Here is an 18,716-nt window from a genome sequence, read left to right on the forward strand (position 1 = left end):
GTTGGACATCCCCCGAGGGGTCCCAGATTGGAGAGGGTGCAGGCCAGGCTGAGGGACACCCCCACCCCCTGCAAGAATTTCGTGCACTGGGCCTCTAGTTGTCTTATAATTAAGCAATGTTTTTTAGAAATCAGTATGACAATATGTAGCAAATTTGACAGTTGTAAGAAATTGTATACTCAATTTAGTTACCCATGCCTGCAAGTTTATTCCAAGGATATTATTTAGCAAAAACACACAAAAAATTATGCGCATTAAAACATTTTTGTAAGAGACCCCCTCCTCCCTTCTCCCCAAGAAACATTTTACAGTTTTAGAGTTTCATAAAGTATAGATGATCATAATCAGCATGGGAAAGTGTTTGATATATGCAAAGACAGTGTACAAAATATATGTTAAATATGCTTGTTGAGGACTCTAGGAAGTTACAAATGAAAGTTGCATATAACAGGATTATGCATATAAACGTTTGTATTTTCTTTGTAATACTTGTACCGTTTAGTTTGTATCTCTTTACAATATTTCCCTTTAGAGAAAAGGCTTTTACTGCTGTCTGAATGTGTCTGTGCCTTCTTGAGTGGGACTTTTCGTCTTCTTCTCCTGGAAAGGGGTTTGGAGACTGGGTTGTTGGGTTTGTTTAATTGAGGAAGTTCTGCTGGTTGAGGCCCAAACTAATCTGTTGTTCATCTTACCCTATTTACACACTAATGCCTAAGGCAACTATTTTCAAGCTTTTTCATCTCATGGCACACATAAAGTAATTACTAAAATTCTAGGGCACACCAAAAAAATGCATTTTTTGCCAATTTGACAAAAAATAGGTGTGATTTTGACTCATTCACACCAGACAGCTGTTGTTGTGTTGGCTGTTGTCATTGTTTTATTTTACAAATCTAAGGGCAAAGAGCTCAGTGCCCCGGACTAAATAGTCAGGTATTGCATGTTTTAAAAATTCTTGCAGCACCCTGGTTGAAAATCACTGGCCCAAAGGGATTGGTATGCTGATGACTGTTGGTAAATCATTTTTCCTTGTTTTCCCTCCACGTAGCAAACAAAAAAGCACTTTTGAAGATTAACAGTAAATATGCCTTAAAAAGCCAGCTCTGTTCCTGCCCTCCCTCCTTTTTATAAAAAATATCCATCTTTAAAGCATAACATTGGGAAGTTCTCAGTGTGATTTAGTGCAGGCTCAGCTGTTATCTCAGCTGAAGGGTTCGCTGGAGGCTGGAGTTTCCCCACAGTCCTGACCGCGGAGAGTGGAATGTGGTACTGACGTCACAGCCGCTCCTGGGAATGTTTTGCATTCTTCTTCCTGGCAGTGGTCAGGTGGCTTCCAGCAAGAGTGAAGGACAACAGCTTCCAAAAAAGAAAAAAAGAGAGGAGGAAAAGAACAGTTTATAATCAGACTATTGTGGAGGAGGCACTTTTATACTGAGCCAGAATTGAAATTAGAATCAGATGTCTTGCATTCTGATACTGCACGAATGTTAAATGCATTGATTAATGACTGTAATAGCTGAGCTGTTTGGTCTTTTTACTGAACTTAAATTCTGAAACTCTCTTTAAGGATTATGGGAAAACAACTTCTTGTAGCTGACATTTTAACTATGAAAAGCAGCTTTCTGAGTGTAAAATGAAGAAAAGGCACACTTATTCATAGATGTTTTTAAGGTGGTCTGTTAATCTAAAAATTCGCTTCTGTAACCTAAAATCTCTGTTAAGCTGTTAATGTATTTTGTGCTAGTCAACCATTAATTGAGGGGGAAGTTACATTTCAATTAAAGGTATATGCAGATTGAAATATCTGCTATGAAGTTCTTTTTCCCAAAATGCTTACATTTCCATTGTTATTTCTGTATATTACATTACTGGCCAAGCCAAATAATCTAAACAAAACTTAGCAGCTTCTTAATATAATAAACAGAGGTTTTGCCAAAGGCGTGCAACTCTGTAATAATGTGTGCAACAGAAAGTTGGGCAGTAATTGAATTACATTTTAAATTATTTTGTGTTTTTCTTCTAGCCACTGAAGTACCTTTATTCAAATTTATTATACTGGTTTACCAAATCACAATTTGTATGTTTGTGTATTTTTAAATAAAGTACATTATTCCTTTTTCTTAACCAGTGCCTTTCCATAGATTTTTACTTATTTTGATGAAACAGCAGTTAGATTAACAGCAGTTCTCCAGTTTAAGTGAATTGTGTTTGAATACTTTCTGTTGTACATTGAAATGGAAACTTGGCTTCATGTTGTAGGTCATGTTGCTGGTAAGGAATTTCCAGAAATGTAGAAAAGTGCCGACTCATAGTATACAATGGACTCATCCAGCTACACAGAAGGGCTTGAGGGGGTTTCCTGAGCTCTTGGCTGCAGCAAACAAAATATGCCACTGTTATGTACTATTTTATTTTAGACTAGAGGCCCGGTGCACGAAAATTCGTGCACTTTGGGGGGGTCTCTCAGCCCAGCCTGCACGCTCTCACAATCCGGGACCCCTCAGGTAGGGTCCAGTCCCATCGCAGCATGGCTCTGGTACCCCGGGCCAGAGGGGAGGGACCAAGAGGCCAGTCTGATCGAAGCTAAATTTACTAAATTTACTAAAACTTTAAATATTGGCTGATGGGAATTAAGAGAAAAACTAGGATTTGTTGCCTTTAATTTTCCTGCTCTGTTCAGGTTCCTGGAGCCTGCAGGCAGGTAGAGGGACCACGACTCCCAGATCACAGCATGGCTGGGGTTCCCCAAAGACTGCAGGCAGAGGGGAGGGACCACGAGGCCAGTCCAGTTGCAGCATGGCTCGGTTCCCACAGCTCCCTACTGTCGCCACACCACGGGCAGCTGGGGCCCACAGTTCCCTACTGTCACCACGCCATGGGCGGCCGGGGCCCACAACTCCCTCTCACCACCACACCACAGGCGGCCGGTGCCCACAGCTCCCTACTGTCGCCACACCATGGGCGGCCGGGGCCCACAGCTCCCTACTGTCGCCACACCATGGGCAGCCGGGGCCCACAACTCCCTACTGTCGCCACACCACGGGCGGCCGGGCCCACAGCTCCCTACTGTCGCCACACCACGGGCGGCCAGGCCCACAGCTCCCTACTGTCGCCACACCACAGGCGGCCAGGCCCCAGGACTGACTACCGCTGCGCCAGCCGGGACCCTAGCCTGGTGTTCAGTCGTCTGTCTGGATGTTTAGGTCGTGACAGACCCGGGCTCTTTATATATTAGGATGTAGGGCTGGGGTGGAGGAGGGGCTATTATAATGCTTGGGATAAGATCCTTGATAATAGCTTCCAAAATGGTAAAAGTTCCAGAGTTGGGAGGGGGTCGACGTGTGTGTTTTTCTGCAGTCTGTTAGAATTTGGGAAGCAGGTGGTTTTTGTGATAGTCACCTACTGTTCTCTTCTGCTTCTTGCCCCACTGGTGGGCCCTATGGAATGGGGTGAGCTCTGTAATATGTCAGTCATAGTGGTACTTTATTTTTTAGGAGAATTGGTCCAGGAAAAGGCCTATGGTATTATATCTTTTATGTCTGTGACTAGAAGTCACTGAATCTAATAACAATTTACTAAAAACTTTAAATATTGGCTGATGGGAATTAAGAGAAAAACTAGGATTTGTTGTCTTTAACTTGCCTGCACTGTCCTGGATATTTTACATTTGTTAAAGTGTCTGAATCTGAAGTTACTAATTGAGATTTCTTTTTCATTCATTTGGTATGGAAATGATTGCAAGGTTTGGAGGAGAGGGGCTTTCTACAACAAAAATTCACCTTTCAAACACATCTCCGGTCCCACAGTTAATATATTCCAATGTGTTCATCCATCAGTTTCACAACCATTTACTGAATATCTGCTCTGTGGCAGGCCAGTGCTGGTGCTATTCTACTGATGACCAGAGCCAGGAATATATGTCCGCAAATATGGAAACCATCCCTTCAAGGTTGCTATGGTAGAAATCTAAGGGTAGAACACTATTTTAAAACTATTTTCTGATTTTCTTAAAAGTAGACAAAAGGAAGAAATATGTGCTTTTGAACACAGCCCCACACAGTGGGGACTGCTGTAGAGGCTTAGCCTGCACCTTAGAAAGGCACTGGCCATAGTCGTCTAGTGTGCGCCCCAACGATACGCACAAAGTCAGTTCGCTTTTATGTCTATCAGTGTTGTCTTTTCTAAAAGATGGAGAAGAACTCATTGACCTGTTTTATAGATTGTTCATGAGGGATTATTAATAGAATGAATATTTCCAATATTCATAGTATCTCATATTTCCAAATGTGAGGTATCATTCTCTATCTTTTTAAGTGCATGTTCTCTAAACAGTAGCAAAGAAGGATCTTGTTAACATTTGGCTGATATTCTGTATGAGAACCAAGTGAATACCAATGGGTGGTAGACATCAGCTCTGATGCAACTCAGATAAGACAGTGTTGTGGGGGGCACCCTGGCCAGTGTGGCACAGTTGATTGGGCATCATTCTGTGCACCAAAAGGTTGCCGGTCCCATTTCCTCTCAGGGCCCATGCCTGGGTTTTGGTCTCAATCCCCAGTAGGGGGCTTGCAGGACACAGCCGATCAATGTTGTGCTCTCCCATTGACGTTTCTTTCTTCTCCCTTCTTAAAAAAAAAAAAAAAAGTGATGAAGGGGCACTGAGGGCCTGTCACACTGTCCCCAAAGGCTCCTTGGGAAGACTCATGATCCCTTTGGGCACGTAATCTACAAAGCTCAGGGCCAGAATAATCACATATGTGTTTCTTTAATAATAATTATAGGACTTTAGTGATATATATTTATGTAATTTCTGTCTATTTTTGTCAATAATGAAATTCTAGGATTACATTGCCTAAACTGTCTATACATATCTTGTAAGTATATATTTAATGTTCGTTGACTAAATAAATGAGGTTGCTCTACTTTTCAGCAAATACATTCTTTACTCTGTAGACTCTCATGTATATACACACACATAGTCCATGGTATGCTTTTTAAATTGTGGTAAAATATTCATAACAAAATTTATCATTTAGACTTTCGATGTATTCAGTGGCATGAAGGGCATTCATAAGGTAGTGCAAGCACCACCATTGTCCATTTCCAGAACTTTTTCATCGTTCCCAAACAGAGACTACACCCATTTAAAAAAAATTCCCAACCTCACTCCACACCTTCCCCCCAGCTCCTGGTCACCTCTGTTATACTTTCTATCTCTATAAATCTGCATATTCTAGGTAACTCACATAAGTGGAGACATACAGTATTTGTCTTTTTGTGTCTGTCTTGTTTCACTAGGAGTACTGTCCTCAAGCTTCATCCATGTTATAGCATGTATCAGAATGTCATTCCTTTTTAAGGCTGAATAAATATGCCATTGGACATCTATACACCACATTTTGTTTATCCCTTCATCTGTTGATGGGCATTTGGATTGTTTCCACCTTCTCACTATTGTGAATGATGCTACTATGAACATTGGTATACAAGTATTTGTTTGAGTCCCTGCTTTCAGCTTCTTTGAGTAAATACCTAGGAGTGAAAATGCTTAATCATAGGGTAATTCTATGTTTAATGTTCTGAGGAACCGTTATACTGTTTTCCATACCAGCTGTACCATTTTACATTCCCACCAGCAACGCACAAGGATTTCAGTTTCTCAACATCTTCACTAACACTTGTTATTTTCCCATTTTTTTAAACAGCCATTCTGATTAGTGTGAAGTGGTATTTCATGGTGGCTTTGATTTGCATTTTCTTATGGACTAGTGATGTTAATCACATGATACACTTTTAAATTCTGAAATACCTCCCTGTAAGCAGACATTATTATCTGCAAAATAAAAGTTTGCAACAAAGATACGAAGAGTTCCTCATCGACCCTTCCTTACTCCAATACCAGTGCTTCTCTTGGTGGCTTGATGTGATTTGCATGTCTGTGGCCACAGGCCACCCTTAGATGGCCACTGCTCTCAGAGTTCAGAGAAAGAGTAGGTTTTCCTCCAGTCAGATAGCTCCTCCTCCTCCAACCTATTCTTTTGCTGTATCTGTATCAAATTCAGTAGGTATCCAGAGGATTATGTTTACTTACACAGATCTTAGTTTTAGAAAAGCCAAGCTTTTAACCTAGAGCTGTAATATATAGGCATTAAATAATTGGAAAAGAAAATGTTGTGAAATTAGTACTATACTGTAAGGAAATCATGAAATCAATGAAATGTTTGCTTATTTATCTACTAGTAATTTTATGGTTTTATTATTTATATTTAATGTTTACTACATTTGAAATGTGTTTTGGTGTATAATATGAGATAGGGATCAACTTTAATGTTTTTCCAAATAATTTAATCAGCTTGACTTCCTAAGTAATTTTCCCTCACTGATTTTGTTGTTGTTGTTAACCCTCACCCGAGGATATTTTTCCATTGATTTTTTGAGAAAGTGGAAAAGAGGGGGAGAGACAGAGAGAGAGAAGCATCGATGTGAGAGACACATTACTTGATTGCCTTTCGCACACGCCCTGACCAGGGCCGGGGATCAAGCCTATAACTGAGGTACATGCCCTTGACCAGAATTGAACCCGGGACCCTTCAGTCCTAGGGCTGACACTCTGTCCACTGAGCCAAACCCACGTGGACTCTCCCACTGATTTTAAATGGGCCTGCTGGCCACGAGTTTGACATGCTTGCTCTATTTCATCGTATGACAGTCTGTAAACCTTGCCCTAAATTAGTACCCTACTGGTGTATATGAATAATTTATAAATAAATATGCTTGATTGGGGAATATGATCTTAACACAAAGTCTGGCATATTTTTAAATTTTACTTCTTGCTATTGTATTGCCTCTTGCACTCCTCATTATAACAGATTCATCTTGAATCCTGGGGGAGGGAGGAGGGTTAGCTACCAAAGTATAACTTGAATTTTGCTACAGATAACATAGTCTCCTTGCATGGACTTTGAATATGGAGTATCTATTACTTAATTCTGTTAGTTTTCTTTGTTTCTCAGTTTTCCTGAGGAATTCTAAAAAGAAGTTTTAGGATAATATGCCTCTAATAACAGAGAGACTAATGTTTTATACATACTATATTAATCAATGGTCTGCTAGCTTGCTATTGATCTGTTTAACATTTATTTCCTATTGAAACGGGTACAGATATGGAGTCCTTACTATGAATTGAACAAAACTTGAACTTTTGAATTTTATGCTTGTATCATCAAGTTCCAAGAAGTCTGGCTCAAGAATGTTTGGTTTGTTTATTTTAAAATTTGAGATCCAGGATATTTGTATCCTGGATTTTTAAAATCTTGGTCTCTTAGCTGATTCCTACTTCTCTCAGTCTAACCCAGCGGTTCTCAACCTGTGGGTCGCGACCCCTTTGGCGGTCACGGTCTAACGAACCTTTCACAGGGCACCTAAGACCATCCTGCATATCAGATATTTACATTATGATTCATAACAGTAACAACATTACAGTTATGAAGTAGCAACGAAAATAATTTTATGGTTGGTTCACAACATGAGGAACTGTATTTAAAGGGCCAGAAGGTTGAGAACCACTGGTCTAACCTTTGGCAGCTCAAGACAGTGTGTTAAAGATAGCATGAAAATTCTGAACTTGTTTCCTTAAAAAGAAGATAATCATACTTAATGCTTTGTGTAGGTTATTTCCTTTAATCCCTAACACAAGCATAAGAGAGGCATTCTTATCTTAAATTTAGCTAGGGAAACTGAAGTCAGGGAGATTTAATAATTTGCTAAATATCCCGCCCTTAGTAGGATCACGAAGCTGTGTGACACTGGGCATGTCTGACTCCAGAATTATATTCTAGTTAACTGGCCTCAGAAAAGCATCCTAGCTTTGTCATAGACCGACTTTAGTGCTTATCGTACAGGTGAGTTGGGAATGTCAAGTTTTCTTGCCTCTTTCGTATCATAGTCTGTTGATGATCCTGAGGAAATTTAAACAAATTGGATGAGGCTCAAAGTATTTCCTTGGGACATGGCTGCAGAACTGTGGCTTTACCTTGTTCTTCAGTGCAATACAGCTTCCAGGTGAAGGTGGACATGGTCTTCGCTTCTTCAGAGGAAAATGCATGTGTAGCATTTTAAGAATGAATATTGGACCCAAGTTTCCTGCCAGCAGAGTGGGGTGTCTAATCGGAGGCAAACCAGATCGGATCCACGTAGGCATTGGAAGCCTGACTTGTATCTAGAAGGACGGCTCCAAGGGGAAGTTGAGGATGACATTACTCCGTGTTACTGTAGAGATTGGAGTGAAGTTGCTTTGACTAATAAACTAATAATAACTGTTTCCCATATCTTTATTTCCTTACTTCTTTCACCCTAAGAGTAAATAATTAAAACCAAAAAATTTATGTCTTGAGTATTATGGAATGTGTGTTGCTCTAAATGGAGAAAAGGAGGATTTTAGGGGAAAAAATCTAGACAATTCTGTTCTTAAAGAAGAGAGATCCGTTTCCTATTTGGAAGCATGCCAGTCATTTTTGTAGATGGAAATCTAATCGAATCAGCAAGATATGGCAGTATTTTGTGCCAGTGAAGGATGTTCCTAGTTCTTAGAAATATATGAGCAGCAAAACAAGAATTGAGTGCTAAGGGGTCTTCCTGTTCCCTCTGCAGTCCCTCATTTTGGATTGTTTACTTTTGCTCTGTGGTTTCTGCAGCATCCGTATTATGTGACTGTATTTACTCACATGTACTTCCCCTTGCGTGGTATCTTTCCTCACATTTGTAAAGAAAGTATTTTAAAGCTCATTTATTTTCCCCATTTGGTTGTCAGCAGCAGGAAAAGCTGCTGAAGGTGGGGTCAGAGCCAGCGTGAAAATGAGGGCCTGTGAGCTTGAAAGGAAAGAGTGAGTTTCTGCTGTCCCTGCTGCCAGAGTGACCTCAGGCCGACACCTTCCCCTCTGCCATTTGCAGAAGTTGGGCAGGATACAAATGTGTTACTCTCAAAAATTACAAAATACCACTATGTTGTATGTACAATATTCTATTGCTTGCTCTTTTTAAAAAGACAAGAGAAGAAAATATTTGCCAAATTTTTAAAATGTGGTTTTAAAATCTATCTTTACATTTTAATCTTAAAAAGTGTTTTATTTACTGGATGTTCTTATTTTGGGTATTTTTTTTCCCTGCAGTTAGTAATATTCTGTTGCTGAGAAAGATCTCTATTCAGTATTATTTGTGAAATCTGTAGGAACCTAATGATGTTTCTGCCATATTGTTTTTAAAACATTTAAAATAAAGATTTCGAGCTTTTTAAAAGCAAGTTTTTCTTTCAGAATTTAAACCTTCGTACCACTGTATTTTCACCTAAATTCCATTGTGTGAGTTGTCTGGTATTTTATTAAAAACCTATTCCATCCTATTTGACCCTAACCAGACCAGTAAGATTGAGGCATTGCACAGAGGTGGTCTTTCGTAGGACTGTAGCCACAAATGTCAGTTCTGTGACCAAATAATCACCACTGTGGATTGGGAGCCTGACTTGGGAGCAAGACACATTCCCACTGTTCATGGAGTTTAAAGACTGTGTGTGCTTTAGGGGAAAAGACCAACTGAATACAGAGGTTTATGAACCCTGACCTGTGAACCAAGGTCAGGGTTCATTTCTCAGTCAGGGCCTGTGTCCAGGTTTCGGACTCGATCCCCAGTAGGGGGCATGCAGGAGGCAGCCAGTCAATGATTCTCTCTCATCATTGATGTTTCCCTCTCACTTCCTCTCTCTGAAATCAATAAAAATCTTTTTTTAAGTGTAACTTTAATACTTGAGCTGTTTAGAAATTACTTTAATTTAAATAATGTAGAATTTCGATCAGTACCGGTTGCAGTCCGAGGGGCTGTTGTCTTTTTGACTTCAGTGCTGACTTTCCATGTTAGTTAGTGGTACCGGTTCCATTTGCTCTATGATGTAGATCAGGTTGCATCTAGGCGTGCCTCTCTTTCTCTGTATTACATGGTGCTGTGTGAGAATGCCTCTCAGATTTTTCTTTTAATAATAACAACAGCACAAGCAGACACAGTCTTCTCAGTAAGTGCCAACTTCCTCGGGAAAACAGAAGTGCGGTGTACATCGTTACATAACCTAGTTTCTCTGGTGTTAAAATTTTAGCATTTGAGAGCTATTGGGAAGTCTTTGCACAGAACTGTGGGCCCTTGTGTTTTCCTGTCTTTGGGTAGAGATGGATCTTTGTCCACATCCCCATAAGAAAGCACAGTGACAGCTGGACTGTGTCATGAAGTTTCAGGCATGGCTCACTGGTGTTGGTTTGACTCATAGTCCTGACTCCCAGCACAGAAGGTTGTCTTATGGATCAGTTCATTGCATTGACACCTGCATACAATTACCAAATAAAATAGAGAGCACCCAAGTAAATGTGAATTTCAGGTAAACTAGGGTGTAAACTTACACTAAAAAGTTACTCATCATTCATCTGAAATTCACATTTAACTGGCCATCCTATATTTTATTTGGTAAATCTGGCAACTGTGTGCCTAATAATTCATATAAAGTAATGTCATTGTGGAGATGAGCAATATTTCTCCTTCTGTAGGAATCACCTAAACCTTTAAGGTTGGGAAGTCTTCTTCGTAATTATTTCTTCAGTGCTCTCCTCCCATACATCCAGATGAAAATATATATGGCATGTAGCTCATTGTTTCACATTCCTGACAGGAATCCCTGTGGGCTTCTATAATCATAGTATCATTTTGGTAAGGCTCAGGCACGGGCAGCAGGTGGGTAAGATCCTGACTTCTGATACCCTTTCCCCATGCCACATACAATCCCTTCACCCCCACACTCACCTACCCCCCAAACTGCAACCATAGATTCAGGATTAGCATTTGTCCCTTCCCAGAGTGATGTTCCTGGCCAGCTACAGGCGAATAAACCTTCTGGCATATTTCTGGGGGTGCTTGGGCCAAAGTATGTGACTTTTCTCATTCTCTCAGGATCTCAGAGAGTTCTTATATTAAATTATTCAAGTGGCCCAGAGAACAAGAGGGGAGTTGATGGTGCATGATGTAAGAGAGGGGTCAGAGGTTGGAAGGGAGCAGAGAGAATTAAGTATTTTTAGTACCTTCTAAGACTTTAACAATCAGTGTCCAAAGGAGAAAGAGCAGAGCTAACAATTCCTACCAAGGGTGCAGGTTGTGGGAATTCAGACATTTCTTCCACAGGATTGCTAATATTATTTGATAGCAAAATTTAGTCTTTTTTGTAGACTTTTTACAGAAGGAAGCTTTTATTTCTACAGGACTTCATTAATTAAGGAAGACACACCCTATTTTGAATTGGATTTCCTGCTAGTTCTGATCGGAGGCATTCTTCCCGGACCAGGGTGAATTCGGTCCCAGTGTTTGCTTGTAAAACTGAATCCAGTCATTGTATTTGCAGCTTGGCTTCCTGCCTGGTATTAAAGTACAGAGCAAACTTCAGCTAGTTACTCCCTGTGATTCTATGTCCTCCATAAAGAGCAGGGAAAGGAGAGGGGAAAACCCAGAGGGTGACTGAGTTCATTTACTTACCACTGCAGAGGGCAGCTGTGTGCTGCCTTGTCATCACATGATTCTTTGGAGAATCCTGATATTCCAGTTACCGGAATAGGAGACAGCCTTTAAAAAAAAAAAAAAAAGCCAACATAAATAAATAAATAAAAAAGACTGGTTCTCTCTTTATGGTTCGAGCATTAGCATTAGCTGCTGAGTAAACCCACTTTGCTACCAAGTACAAGTTAAAAACAGGAGATTTTCTGTTTCTCCCTCTTTTCAAAGTTTTGTGTGTAAAGAAAGAACTTCTATAAGGAGCGATCACAAGGCAGGAATGTGGCACTGGTGGCTGGTCCAACCTGACTGTGCCCACTGATTCATCCTGGATGGAGCCCCAGGTGCTGCAGGCTGCCTTCTGGATTTGTGGGTAAGATCTGCCCTTCTCCCTGGAGTAACAGAAAATATGACTCATGTGCTCATTGTAACTCCAGGCACCCCCGTGACGATACCTGACAAAACTCAGCAGATTGTGGATCAGAAAGGATCATTTCTTCATTAAATGTGAGGGGATCTAGATGAATACAATGGCACCAGCCTGAGTACCCTTAGGAGAATGGATTTATTGTGATTCCCCAAAATTAAACTTAGCGCCCAATTTTATTATTTAATTCTAATCTGGCCCATTGGATTAGAGCCAAGTTACCTTTACTTAAAACTTAGTTTTATATCAGTGGAAGAAATTTGAATGTTTAATTGAGTAAATATCAATAAATTTGAGTTTATTTTAACAACTAGAGGCCCGATGCATGAAATTTGTGCAAGAGTAGGCCTTCCTTCACCCGGCTGCCGGCACCAGCTTCCCTCTGGCACCCGGGACCCGGGCTTCTCTTGCAGCTCCGGCTTCGTCCAAAAGGTCGTCCGGTCTAATTAGCATAATATGCTTTTATTATTATAGATGAACAAGGAGTCTGCTACCTTACTACTACTTTGCTAGGTGCTAAAAGAAAAATATGAACATTTAAGACACAGATTATGGGGAAATCATATACTTCCTTTAGATACAAACCTTAAAAACCAGCAAATTGTCATATAGCAACAGAACATGAACAAAATAAAATTAGGTACCTGCTTGCATATTTTATGGAGATGATACCTTCAGCTGCCTAATGTTCAGAGGAATCAAATGTGCAGAAATGAAGAAATGGTTGACAAGATTCCTAAAGCTGACCATAGGGTGCAGCAGGAATGGTTGCAACTGAACATCCAGGGATGAACATGGCAGTGCTTAAAGGGGCCAGAATGAAGCAATCACAAGTTCTGACTTCCAGTTTCTGGACTGACATTATAAGGAACTTGGAAGTCATCACTCCTGTTTTCACAACAAGAAAAAAAGCAGAACAAACAAAATCAGCAAATCTTTTCGATCCAACTGAATTTTGAGATCACTCTTCTGCCCCCAAAATTGGAGAGCCAGACAAGAGGATGCAGAGAGTCACGGCTTCCCAGAGCAGAAGTCAAGGAGCAAGAACATCCACTGGAACCAGTACCAGGGTGGAAAACCTCCCGTGGCTGGAGGCTGAGCGTGGACAAGCTGGGGAGTTAAAAACTACAAGGGGCCCCAGTCTTGGGAGGTAGGAGGGGCCATACTTTTGTGAGCTTTACTTCCAGGAGCCCTGCCAGGTTCTCATGGTGAAGACTGGAGAAAAATGCTCTCATGATTCTAACTGGGGGAAGGGAAAGTAGCCATTTTGAAATATGCCACAGTATTCTGTTCTTAAGAAGGCCTACTCTCAAGAAAAACTAACCAGACCCTAACTTGAGGTTTTATCAGTGCCCGGCTGACCTGAGGGGAAGGGAATACCCAACTCCACATGGCTCTCATCTCCCTGTCTCAGGAAGGAGGGACAGGCAGAGAAGCAGTTGAGAAGGTTGCAGTCCAGAGGCAAAAGCCTGAAAGCTAATCATAGGGCTGAAGAACATGTCCCCTCTCACCACAGCCTTACCACCGCACCCACAGGGCTCCTGAATAGTAGCAGAGGAATACAACTGAGAGAGCCACGTGTCTCAGACTTTAGCTAAGTAGATGTCTCTAGGGACGTGCAAAGAAAACAGGAGAGACAAAAACACAAACACCAGAGAAAATTTTTTGCTCTGACAACTACAGTTACAACAGACAGTAAAGACAGAGTAACTCCTGGCCTGATAAACATAAAACCTCATGCCAAAAGCCTATATACCTTAGTTCCTTTGACCCAGTGTATCACAGCTGGCTCTTAACAAAAAAATTACAAGGCGTTGTAAAAGCCAAAAGTTATAGTTTGAAGAAAAACAGTGCAGGCATTAGAACCAGACTTCGTTATTGCAGAGATGTTGGAATTAATAAGACTGGGAATTTAAGACAACTATGATTAAAATGCTAGGGATGCTAAAGGAAAAAGTGGAGAACATGCAAAACAGATGGGCTCATCAAGAGAGTGGACATAGCCAAGTAAAGAATTAGTGAGCTTGCAAAAATGTCAATACAAACTTCCAAAGAGGAAAAAAGGGAACATAATATTTAAGAACTGTGGGACAATTACAAATGGTGTAACATATACATAATGGGAATACCGGAGAAAAAAGAAAGGAAAGAAAGAAATATTTAAAGCAATATAATGATTGAGAATTTTCCAAAATTAATGATAGGCAGTAAACTACAGGTTAGGAAACTCAGAGAACATCAAGCAGAATTAATAAAACAAAATCTATACCTAGGCATATCTTATTCAAATGCAGAAACTCAAAGACAAAGAAAAGCATGTATATCCTACAACTTTACTGTATTTGTTTATTATTTCTAATAGTTGTTTGGGTTTTTTTGTGGCGTCTTCAGGGTTTTCTATATAAAAAATGATGTTATCTGCAAAAAGTAATGATTCTGCTTCTTTATTCCCAAGTTTAATGCCATTATTTATTGCTCTTACCTGATTACTCTGACTGGGACTTCCAGAACTATGTTGAATAACAGTGGTGAGAGTGGACATCCTTGTCTTCTTTCTGATCTTAGAGAAAAAGCTTTCAGGTTTTCACCACTGAGTATGATATTAGTTGAGGGTTTGTCATATATGGCCTTTATTATGCTGAGGTATTTTCTGCTATATATACTAACAATGAAATTTTAGAAAAAAAATTACTTTTACAATGCAACAAAAAGAATGAAATACTTAGGAATAAACTTAAAGGATGTGAAGGACCTATATGCTGGAAACTATAAGATTATTAAAAGAGATTTAAAAAGATACAAAGAAATAGAAAGCAATATTTTATGTTCATGGATTGGATTAATCATCATAGTTAAAATGACCATGTTATTCAAAGTGATATACAGATTTAATGCAAAACCCATCAAAATCCCAATGGCAAGTTTTAAAGAAATAGAACAAAAAGTTATCAGATTGGTATGGAGCCATAAAACACCTCAAATAGCCAAAGCAATCCTGAGAAAAAGGAAGGAAGGTAGAGGTATCACACTCCCTAACTTCAAACTATACTACAAAGTGACAGTAATCAAAACAGCATGGTATTGACAAAAAGCAGACACACAGACCAGTGGAACAGAATTGAGGCCCGGGAATAAATCCACATGAATGTGGGCAAATAATCTTCAACAAAGGAGCCAAAGCATACAATGGAGAAAAGGAAGCATCTTCACTAAATGTGCTGAGAAAATTGGAAATCCACTTGCAAAAGAATGAAACGAAACTATTTGCCACCATACACAAAAATTAACTCAGAATGGATCAAAGACCTAAAACAGTAAATTACATAGAAGAAAACATAGGTGCTAAACTTATGAACCCTTGGTCTTATAGAAGATTTAATGAATTTGACCTCAAAGGCAAGTGAAGTAAAATAAATGAATAGGACTATATCAAACTAAAAAGCTGCCACACAGCAAAAGAAATCAACAAAACAAAAAGGCAACCAACTGAATGGGAGAAGATATTTACAAACAATAGCTCCGATAAAGGGTTAATATCCAAAAATATATAAAGAACTCATACAACTCAACACCAAGACAACAAACAATTCAATTACAAAATGGGCCGGGGTCCTGAATAGACTTCTCTCGAGACATACAAATGGCTAACAAATGTATGAAAAGATGCTCAACTTTACTAGCTATTATGGAAATGCAAATCAAAACTACAATGAGATAACCATGTCACACCTGTTAACATAACTATCAGTAACAAAATAAGTAATAAGTGTTGGAGAAGTTGTGGGGGAAAAGGAGCCCCCCTTCACTGCTGGTGAGAATGTAAACTGATACAGTCACCGTGGAAAACAGTATGGAGGTTCTTTAAAAATTAATAGTTACCATATGACCCAGCAACCACTCTTCTGAGTATCTACCCAAATTCTGTAAAATTTGGAAACATTTATCTGTAAAGATATATGTACCCCTTTGTTCATTACAGCAATATTCACAATGGCCAAGACATGAAAATAACCGAACTGTCCTTCAGTAGATGATTGGATCAAGAAGATATGGTACCTATATATAATGGAATACTACTCAGCCTGTAAGAAAAGATAAAATACTGCCATTTGTGACAACATGGATGGATCTTGAGAGTATCATGTTAAGTGAAATAAGTCAGACAGAAAAAATCAAGAACCATATGATTTCACTCATGTGGGATATAAAACTGAAAGCAACAAATGAACAAATAAGACAAATAAACAACTCATAGACAAATACAGCAGCATGCTGGTTACCAGAGGAAAAGGGGTGGGGGAAGGTAGTAAAGGATAAAGGGGGTCAAATACATGGTGATAGGAGATCTGACTTTGGGTGGTAAACACACAATGCAATCCTATATAACAGCAGTTCTCAACCTGTGGGTCGCGACCCCTTTGGGGGTCGAACGACCTTTTCACAGGGGTCGCCTAAGACCATCGGAAAACACATATAGCATATCAGATATTTACATTACGATTCATAACAATAGCAAAATTACAGTTATGAACTAGCAACAAAAATAATTTTATGGTTGGGGGTCACCACAACATGAGGAACTATATTAAAGGGTCGCGGCATTAGGAAGGTTGAGAACCACTGCTATATAATAAAAGCCTAATACGCAAATCGACCCAATGGCAGAATGACCGGTGGAACAACTGGTCGCTATGACGCGCACTGACAACCAGGGGGCAGACACTCAACGCAGGAGCTGCCCGCAGGCCCCAGGCCAGTCAAGGCGGGTGCCAGCAGTGGCCCCCAATCACCCTGCCAGTCACCCCATGGAGGGAGGTGGTGGTAAATGGGCGGTGCCAGGCCAGCCAAGGTGGGTGCCAGCAGGGCCTTCCTCCCTGCCCCCCCCCCCATTGCCTCACCAGTCGCCCCACAGATCGGCCCTGATTGCCAGCCAGGCCTAGGGACCCTACCCATGCAAGAATTTCGTGCATCGGGCCTCTAGTATATAGATAATGTATTATAGAATTCTAACTTGAGACCTATATAATTTTATTAACCAATGTCATTCCAATAAATTTAATTTTAAAAAATAAAAGAAAAACATCTTGGAAGAAACTAGAGGAGGAGAGAAGCAAGGATAAGAACTGCATCAGACTCGAAACCATACAAGCAGGAAGAGGGTGTAGTGAAATAATTTAAAGTATTAAAAGAAAAAACTCACCAGTCTTGAATCCTTATCTAGCAAAAGTATCCTTAAAAAATAAAAGAGAAATAAACACTAGCTCAGACAAACAAAATCTTAAGGAATTTTTGACAGTAGAACTGCCTTTTAAAAACGTTAAATTCTTCAGAAAGATGGAAAATAAAACAGGTCAGAAACTAGGATCTACATAAAGGAAGAATTTTAGAGAAGGAATAAATGAAGGTTAAAGAAAATATATCTATTCTTAATTGATCTAGCAGATAACAGTTTGTTCAAAATAATATTAGCAACAATGTATGTCCCAATTTTAGCTTATATCTGAGTGAAATGAATGACAGCTATGTTATAAATGACTGCAGGGATGAAATGAGAATATTTTGTTATAAAGTATGTGTACTATCCATGAAGTAATAGTGTTATTATAAACTGGATTAAATTAGTTGGAAATATATATATTGCGAATTCAAGAGCAACCACTAAAAAAAGTTTTCAAGGGAGGGATGATATGCTAAGTGCAGAGAAAACTAAAATACCCAATTAAAACCTCAGAAGGCACAAAGATTGTAAGACAATAATAGAAATACAGAACAAGAGCAACAAATAGAAAACAGTAAGTAACACGATAGATATTAATCCTATTATATCAGTAATCACTTGAAATGGTGATCTAAATTCACCAATTAAAATCCAACTATGTTATCTGTAAGAAACCCACTTTAAACATAAATACAATTAAAAATAAGGAGATGGCATTCTTGGTGGAATGTAAATTGGTACAGCCTCTATGGAAAATAATATGGAGATTCCTCAAACAATTAAAAATAGAACTGCCATATAATCCAGAAATACCACTTTGGGATATTTATCTGAAGAAAACAAAAAATATTAATTTGAAAAGATATGTACACCCCATGTTTATTAGAAGCATTTTTTTTACAATAGTCAGTAGTATGTGGAAAACAACCTAAGTGCCCATTGATGGATGAGTGGATAAAGAAGAGGATATATACGTGTGTGTGTGTGTGTGTGTGTGTGTGTGTGTGTGTGTGTATTATATGAATATATGAATACTATTGAGCCATTAAAAATAATGAAATCCTGACATTTGCAATTTGCAATAGTATGGATGGACCTCGAAGGCAATGTGATAAGTATATGAGAATATTTTATAATTCAAACAGAGAAAATCAAATATCATATGATCTCACTTATATGTGGAATCTTTTTTTAAAAAGCTAAATTTACAACTTTATTGATTTTTGTTATTGTCTTTATTTCCTTTCCTCTGCATTTTTGTGTTTATTTTGCTCTTTTGTAGGTTTTGAAGAGGAAGCTTAGATTATTGGTTTGAAACTTTTCTCATGCATTCATTTACTGCTATAAAATCCCCTCTCAGCACTGCTTTAGATATATCCCACCAATTTCGATGGGTAGTATATTCATTTTCATTCAGTAGAGCACCTTTTCCAAATTTCCCTTGAGACATCCTCTTTGCCTCATAGGTTTTTTTAGAAGTATGTGTTTAATTTCCAA

At 39.3% G+C, this 18,716-nt stretch overlaps 1 protein-coding gene and 1 long non-coding RNA gene across 3 annotated transcripts in view; one reads left to right on the plus strand and one right to left on the minus strand.

Moving 5' to 3' along the window:
- Positions 1-18,716, plus strand: part of SPIDR (scaffolding protein involved in DNA repair) — a 273,808-nt gene that overhangs the window by 141,681 nt on the left and 113,411 nt on the right. The gene's annotated exons all lie outside the window — the stretch shown is intronic.
- LOC102261665 lies at positions 873-12,985 on the minus strand. Of its 2 annotated transcripts, none has more exons than XR_001360506.1 (3): positions 12,646-12,985; positions 11,560-11,646; positions 873-1,356 (listed from the first exon to the last, which is right to left on the minus strand). It is a non-coding gene; the product is annotated as an uncharacterized LOC102261665 (long non-coding RNA). The 2 variants fall into 2 exon arrangements; XR_314677.2 differs by lacking the exon at positions 12,646-12,985 and adding an exon at positions 11,880-12,623.

Source organism: Myotis brandtii, unplaced genomic scaffold (genome assembly GCF_000412655.1).
Source record: "Myotis brandtii unplaced genomic scaffold, ASM41265v1 scaffold922, whole genome shotgun sequence".
NCBI lineage: Eukaryota > Metazoa > Chordata > Mammalia > Chiroptera > Vespertilionidae > Myotis > Myotis brandtii.